Source organism: Bos javanicus, chromosome 10 (genome assembly GCF_032452875.1).
Source record: "Bos javanicus breed banteng chromosome 10, ARS-OSU_banteng_1.0, whole genome shotgun sequence".
Taxonomy (NCBI): domain Eukaryota; kingdom Metazoa; phylum Chordata; class Mammalia; order Artiodactyla; family Bovidae; genus Bos; species Bos javanicus.
This window is the reverse complement of record NC_083877.1, coordinates 92,375,606-92,383,698: the sequence shown is the minus strand read 5'-3', so window position 1 is coordinate 92,383,698 and position 8,093 is coordinate 92,375,606. Positions and strand designations below refer to the sequence as shown.

The 8,093-nt window shown below is 50.6% G+C and overlaps 1 protein-coding gene across 5 annotated transcripts in view; it reads left to right on the top strand.

The window, feature by feature from the left end:
- Positions 1-326: 326 nt before the first annotated feature.
- The window catches only part of STON2 (stonin 2), a 182,013-nt gene continuing 174,246 nt past the window's right edge, over positions 327-8,093 (top strand). For 3 of the 5 annotated variants that reach the window (XM_061429619.1, XM_061429618.1, XM_061429614.1), the window contains exon 1: positions 327-490. The gene's annotated coding sequence lies outside the window, so the exon portion shown is untranslated. Of the gene's footprint in view, positions 491-6,605; positions 7,771-8,093 lie in introns of those variants that run through there. The other 2 variants (XM_061429617.1, XM_061429615.1) reach the window with 2 other exon arrangements.

Below are 8,093 nucleotides of genomic sequence, written 5' to 3'. Positions count from 1 at the left end.
GAGACGGGAGAGCAGCAATCCGCACCATGCAGCCTCGACACGGGCTGTGGGACAGCCTCCTGGGCGGTCCCCACCCCCCTGCACCCCCGGGCCGCGCGCCTGAGCTGCACTGGCCGCGCGGCAGGACCTGGGCTGCAGCGTCTGGCTCTGAGCTCCGGGCTCCGGGCGCAGAGAGGCGCCGCGGGGCTGCGGCGCGGGGGGTCGGGGTCGGGGCGGGTCCGCGCCGCGTCGGACCCGCCCACCGCCCGGCCGGCCAGTCAGCGCGCGGCTCGGGCTCGCGCCTCGGCCAATCCGCAGCGGCGGGAGCGGCGCCCGGCGCGGCTGGGCGCAGAGCGAGCTCGGACTCGGAGCCGGCGGCCTGGCCGCCCCGGAGCGAGCACGGCAGGGAGGAGCGCGCGGCGGGACGGGGGCGCCCCGGGGCCGGCGCCGCTCCCGCTGAGCCGCGGCCACTTTCCGGCGGACCCTCGGGACTCTGCGCGCCGCGCCGCAGGTAGCTGCTCCCCGAGCTGGGAGGCCGATCGCGCTCCGGGCCCCCGCGGGTGGAGCGGGCGGGGGCCGGGCCGGCCGCGAGGTCGTAGGGCTGCGGGAGCTGCGCGAGCACCCCTGGAGCCCCCCGAAGCTGCCTCGGCTGGAATGCCCCGGGGAGACGCGCTTCCCCCAGCCGCTCCCCACCGCGGGCTTCCAGCGGTGAGAGTGAGCGAGGGGAGTCCGCTAAGGCGGGCAGGGGTGCAGGGTCGGGGGGGAAGACGTGATCCCTGGACACCCTGCCCCGCACACAGGCGCTGTCTGCCCGTGCGTGTCCGCCCCGAGATCTGGGTCCCCGGGACGTCTTCGTGGGGCCCGAGCGAGAGAGGCGACAACAGGTGTCCTTGCGGACGGTGCTTTTCTCCACCGTCCACTCCTCACCCCAACCCTCCCCCAAACTGCGTTGGCGTTCTGCGCCCCACTTTCGGGGTGCCCGGATACAGGGACCCCAGCCTGGCCTCTCAGGCGCGATGCCCGCTGGACAGCGCCCAGAGGCGGCCTGGACCCGGCCTTTGGATGGAGTTTCCTCCTCGCGTTGCCAAGCGATTTGCCTGACACCCGCCCCTCTCCCTGAGATGAAGAGAGTTGATGTGGTTGGTGTGTGTGTGCCTCTGTTGCAGCCTGTACTAAAAGGAGCTGCCCCAGGGCTGTGAGTCAATCATTAACTGGTTTCTGACAGCTAGTGGCCTCCGTCTCTTTCTCTGAGGCAGGTCCTTCGTGGTCTCCTGCGCTTCACTCTTCTAGACTGTAAAGTCAAAACACTGCCTTTACCTGCCCGATGGCGTGGCTTTGCGGAGTAAGTGAGCCAAGCTGGAAAACACTGAGGCCAGCGCTTAAGTATTCCATAAACGCTGGCTTAGTGTTCATTATAGGGAGCGGATGGCCTTTTTAAAGAGTAAATCAGACGTGTCCAAACGGGCCCAGTGACTCTTTGGAGTTCTGAACAGCTCTTTACACTTGAAGGGGAAAAGTAATCTTACTAATGTTACTGATGGTATCATTTAAAGGTACTATATCCTTTGAGGAATTTAAAAAAAGAAAAACAAGCCTGCTTCACTGGAATGGTGAGAGATAAATGGATTCCAACTAGTAACTGAGAAAACTTTGTAACCCTGGAAAAAAAAGTGTATGAATGTCATGTGAAAAGACTGTGTTGCCTCATTACTATGGCTGATTTAGGGGGAAACTTTGAACGTTCTTCTACTCCCTACTCCTCCCTTAAAACAAGTGAATTTTAAAAGAGAGAGAAGAGAAAAGCAAACAAAAGCCCAACCACACAACAAAATGCCAACGGCTCACAGAAACCTAAAATTATAGTTCCCACTTGAGGTTTTTTTTTTTTTTTCCAGTTTCTGACCTGGGTGGTCTGCTTCGGTTCTTTGCCACTGTGTCACTTTCCTTGTTTAATTTGAAGAGTCAGATAAATGTTTCATTCCCTGAATGTGTCTTTTTAAAAGCTAAAATATCAATATATATCAGACTGGCTTGGATTTCTGAGCCCTCTGCTACTTGTTTCCTACCCCCCCCCCCCGACAAATCCCAAAGGGCCTTCCCAGAAATTCTCTAGGGCAGGGGTCCCCAGCCTCTGGGATCTAATGCCTGATGATCTGAGGAGCTGATGAAACAATAATAGAGACAAAGTGCGTAGTAAATGTGCTTGAATCATCCCGAAACCCAACCCCTAACTTTGGTCTGTGGAATAATTGTCTTCCATGAAACCTATCACTGGTGCCAAAAAGGTTGGGGAGGGCAGCTCTAGAGTAATGTTAGTGGGAACCTGTCTGTCTTTCTTAGAACATTACCCCCACAACCTGAGAGCTGGGGAGAGGGCGCAGGTAAAGTGCCCCAGTGCTCCTAGGGTCTCTGGCACATTTACCAGGAGCCTTAGAATAAATACATCCACTCAGAGAACATGACTATCATCTGAGAGGGTAAGGAGCCAACTTCCAGATGTAAATCTTCCAAAGTGAGTGAAATCGCTCAGTCATGTCTGACTCCTTGCGACCCCATGGACTGTAGCCCACCAGGTTACTCCATCCATGGGATTTTCCAGGCAAGAGTACTGGAGTGGGTTGCCATTTCCTTCTCCAGGGGATCTTCCTGACCCAGGGATCGAACTAGGCAGATGCTTTACCGTCTGAGCCACCAGGGAAGTCATATGTTTCAAATGTCAGATTAATTCACCAGCCCTTTCAGTTGTTGGTGAGAAGATCCTCCCTCTGCACCTGAGTGGGGGGATTTGGAAGCTGTGCTGGAGGAGACACAGAGGCACGTGGGGTAAGGGGCAGGTTGCCAAGTTCAGAGCCACACCCGCCCCTGACAGCTGGGAAACTTAGAGAAGTTGCTTGATTTTTTCTGAGCCAAAGTCTCTCTCACATTGCAAAATGAGGGCTCAAAAAAAAAAATTTTTTTTTTTTTAAGAGGAATTGTTCTAAGGATGGTGCTAATGAATAGAAACCCCTAGTGCCATTCCAGGGATGTGGTTATAGATCAGTAGCAGACAGAGGAGGTCTACAAGGTAAGAATGACGAACTGTACCTGGGAAAGTCTCTCTGGAGAGAGAGAGACTTTGTTGAGGGGATACACCTGAGCTGAGTGTAGACTAACAGGCAATTCTCTTGTGCAGACAGAACTGAGCTGGGATTGGAAGGAAGAGTAAGGCAGAGGGGAGGATTCCAGAAAGAGAGGGTACGGGATATCAGAAGTGCTATAATAGTCATCTTAGGAAAAATCAGCAAATACCTACCCCCGCCTACCGCATCCCAGTCTCAGTGGCTTACTACCAACCGCCGTCTGTTTCTCACCCATGTTACATGTCCAGGGTAGGGCATTCATGGTTCTGCTCCTCATGTGTCTCCATTTTGGGGCCCATTAAGCCTTAAGAACCCTGGAGAAGGGAAAGGATACCCTCTCCAGTATTCTGGCCTGGAGAATTCCATGGACTGTACAGTCCATGGGGTCGCAAAGAGTCAGACAAGACTGGGTGAGTTTCACTTTCAAGGCTGAAGAAACAGCCTCTTGCTGGGACGTACTAATCTTGTTTATGGGAGAGGGGGAAAAAGAGAACGTGACAGAACGAGATGACCATGGCCCTGAAAGGTCTGCTGAGAAGGAGCGGGTGTCACTTTAGGCCTCATGCTGTTGGCCAAGGTAAGCCACGTGGCCAGAGCTAATGCTGGTGGTGTGGGCACATGTAACCTCTTGCAGAGGAGGCAGAGATGATTAGGAGGGAAAGCACAGGAGGAAACAAGGCCAGGGAGGTGTCCCAGAGGCAGATGATACAGGGTTATGTGCCAGGAGCCTGGGACTTTATCCTATAGGCGGGGAGCAGCCACTGAAGGTTTTTTTTCAGTGGACCTATATAGTAGTAGTAGTGTTAGGCGCTCAGTCCTGTCCGACTCTTTTCGACCCCATGGACTGTAGCCCGCCAGGCTCCTCTGTCCATGGGATTCTCCAGGCAAGAGTACTGGAGTGGGTTGCCATTCCCTTCTCCAGGGCATCTTCCTGACCCCAGGGATCGAACCCTGATCTCCCGCATTGCAAGCAGATTCTTTACCATCTGAGCCACCAGGGAAGCCCAGTTGACATATAGTTGATTTAGAAGGTTGTGTTACTCGAAGGGTTTTAAGGTGGTTGAGATGATCAAATTTTCAGGGTGAGTGCATCTCTAGTAGCAATGTAGGGAGACTGAAGCAGTTGAGATCTCAGATCTCTCCCTCTCACTGTCTGTCACATGACTTGAGAGTCCACTCCTAGAAGTGGCTCATTTGGGTGGCCTGTCTTCACAGGTGGTGGTTTAGTTGCTGAGTCGTGTCTGACTCTTGCGACCCCAGGGACTGTAGCCCGGCAGGCTCCTCTGTCCATGGAATTCTCCAGGCAAGAATACTGGAGAGGGTTGCCATTTCCTCCTCCAGGGGATCTTCCTGACCCAGGAATCAAACCCAGGTCTCCAGCATTGTGGGCAGATTCTTTACTGACTGAGCTACAAGGGAAGCCCACAGGTCTTCACAGGTCTTCTAAAATGGGCGTCTCTCTCACATTAAAGTCCTTATTTCATAATTATCATCCAAAGCAACTGTTCTCAAAGTTTAGGGTGCATTGGAATCACCTAGAAGGCTTGAAAAAATAGATTTATGGGCCCCCATACCAGAGTCTCTGAACCAGTACAGCAGGGTGAGCCTGGGAACGAGCATTTCAGAGAGGCACTCAGGTGATAATGATGCTGGCCCAGACGCCACACTCTGAAAGTCACCGAATTACAGGGAGGAATTATGACAGAGTTGAGGGGAAAGACCTGAAAGGAAGGGCCTAGTGGAAGGAGGAGAAAATCTGGAAGGCCCCAGGATAATCCATGTGGCAGTTTTGCTGGAGGCCAGCTTTGGCCTGTAAGAGTGACTGAGTCTCTGGGCTACACTGAACTGCAGGCACAGTGCTCTCGTCAGGAGACGAGAACAGCTCCGATTCGGAGAGGCGAGAAATGTGCCACCCTGCCTTTGTCATTCTGCCCCCACGCCCTGTCCAATCCATGAGTCTGTCAACGCAGTTCCAGTCCTGACCCGTCACACTTCTTGTCATCCCGATTTTGATTTCTTCCAGAGCTGGGTTTGCTCACTGGGTGGACATTTGGCTGAATTTTAAAATAGTCGAAAAAATTACTCGTTTCCCTTGAGGGTCTTCATGAATAAACATCTGTACCATATGATCATGCAAATTGTGATCACCGCCCCCTGGATAAATAACCCCCTGAGAACCCAAGGTCATTCCTAGTTTGGATCATGCTTCTGGTTGGAGGAAGTTGTGGCAGTTCCCTTAGCTGTGACTCACAGCTCCTGTAATGAGAAAGCATTCCAAGATCAGACGTTAAGGAGAAAATATGTTGGCATGTACAACATGACACAAGAAATAAACCATAATGAGGGTTTGTTTTCTTTTCACTGTGTTTTCATAAATCCCAGATGCGGCAAAAGTCTAATCAGTGATAGTCCTGCCCAATGGACATCATGTGAATGAATGAAATACTCTCAGGGTCAACTTTTGAGTGCTGGCTCGCAATTTACAGTATTTGTTTCAAGGTGTCATGAGTATAAAATGGTTTGTTGTGGGGCTGAATATACTAGAAACTCTGTGCATATTCAGTTCAGTTAAGTTCAGTCGCTCAGTCGTGTCTGACTCTTTGTGACCCTATGGACAGCAGCACGCCAGCCTTCCCTGTCCTTCACTATCTCCCAGATTTAACCCAAACTCATGTCCATTGAGTCGGTGATGCCATCCAACCATCTCATCCTCTGTCGTTCCCTTCTCCTCCTGCCTTCAATCTTTCCCAGCCTCAGGGTCTTTTCCAATGAGTCAGTTCTTCGAATCAGGTGGCCAAAGTATTGGAGCTTCAGCTTCAGCATCAGTCCTTCCAGTGAATATTCAGGACTGATTTCCTGTGGGATGGACTGGTTGGATCTCCTTCCAGTCCAGGAGACTCTCAAGAGTCTTCTCCAATACTGCAACTCGAAAGCATGGTGTGCCTGTGCTATCAAATGAAGTGAGATTTGAAAAAGATCATTTTCCTAACAGAAATGTGATAGACAAATGACACTTTAAAATTGTACCCTTCACTGTTTACAATGGCCAGGACATGGGAGCAACCTAGATGTCCATCAGCAGACAAATGGCTAAGAAAGCTGTGGTACATATACACAATGGAATATTACTCAGCTATTAAAAAGAACGCATTTGAGTCAGTTCTAATGAGGTGGATGAAGCTGGAGCCTATTATACAGAGTGAAGTAAGTCAGAAAGAGAAACACCAATCCAATATATTAACGCATATATATGGAATTTAGAAAGATGGTAACAACAACCCTATATGCGAGACAGCAAAAGAGACACAGATGTAATGAACAGACTTTTGGACTCTGTGGGAGAAGACAGGGGTGGGATGATTTGAGAGAATAGCCTTGAAACATGTATATTACCATATGTGAAATAGATGACCAGTGCAAGTTTGATGCATGAAGCAGGGCATTCAAAGCTGGTGCACTGGGACAACCCAGAGGGATGGGATGGGGAGGGAGGTGGGAGGGGGGTTCGGGATCGGGGGGACACATGTACCCCTGTGGCTGATTCATGTTGGTATATGGCAAAACCACCACAATATTGTCCAGTAATTAGCCTCCAATTAAAATAAATGAATTAAAAATAAATAAAAGTGTGCTCTTGGAGGCAGGAGAATTCCCTAGGTTTCTGGGTACCTCCAGAAGGATGTGAAAGCCCGTAGCCTGTGTCCAGGAGGCCTGCAGCCAGCTCCGTTGGTCAGATCTGTCTGTTACCCTGTCCAGGTAATTTTGGAAGGCTGGCTGTTTCTCCTCCTCCTGCAGAATTGGCCTTAGTGTTACCTTCCCTTGATCAGCTCTACAGTGAACTCCACAGTTCCCTCAATCTCAGGTCTCCAGGAAACTTGGTCTGCAGTTTCAAAAGATGTAGCAAACCAAACCCTAGACATGAGTGAGAACCAGTGAGGAAAGGGACACTTAAACTAGCCAGGAGGGATGTGAAACACTGAACATGTTCATTAGAAAGTGTTTTTGTTCATTGTTGGATAGCATTTATCCAGATATTTGACATTTAAAAAGCACAGATATTAAATAACTACATAAATAGCATACTCTCTGTATGTTTATATTGAATAAATGTTATGGATCATGTCATGTGTGTGCATGCACACTCAGTCATATCTGACTCTTTGCAACCTTGTGGACTGTAGCCCGCCAGGCTCCTCTGTCCATGATATTTCCCACACAGGAACACTGGAGTGGGTTGCCATTTCATTCTCCAGAGGATCTTCCTGACCCAGGGATCAAACCTGAGTTTCTTGCGTCTCCTGCAATGGCAGGCAAATTCTTTGCCAACTGCTCCACCTGGGAATATCGGAGAAGGCAATGGCACCCCACTCCAGTACTCTTGCCTGGAAAATCCCATGGACGGAGGAGCCTGGTAGGCTGCAGTCCATGGGGTCGCTAGGAGTCGGACACGACTGAGCAACTTCACTTTCACGTTTCAGATTCATGCATTGGAGAAGAAAATGGCAACCCACTCCAGTGTTCTTGCCTGGAGGATCCCAGGGACGGGGGAGCCTGGTGGGCTGCCATCTATGGTGTCGCACAGAGTCGGACACGACTGAAGCGACTTAGCAGCAGCAGCAGCCACCTGGGAATATACCGTGTATATTTTTTCCATGTCTAGCAATTTCTGGTGGTAAGTTTCTGGTGCTGTTGTTGTCTTTCTGAAATGTGACAACTTAGATAGAAACAGCCAGATTTCTATAGATGGATAATAGAAGGGCAGGATTGAAAACTCAGAGTTCCTTGAATTTTTTTGTTCATTGTATACACATCTGTCACTGCAGTTGGTCCCACATAACCCAGATTTATGTGCTTGGAGGTGGCCTCACTAGCAGCAAGAGGTGGTCAGTGTCCTTTATAGTATTCAGTCACAGTGAGGAGTGTGAAGCTACTTGGCAGATTGCTAATCTGCCCAGTAATATCTTTGGAAGGTGGCTTCGCATGAATGGCATTGAG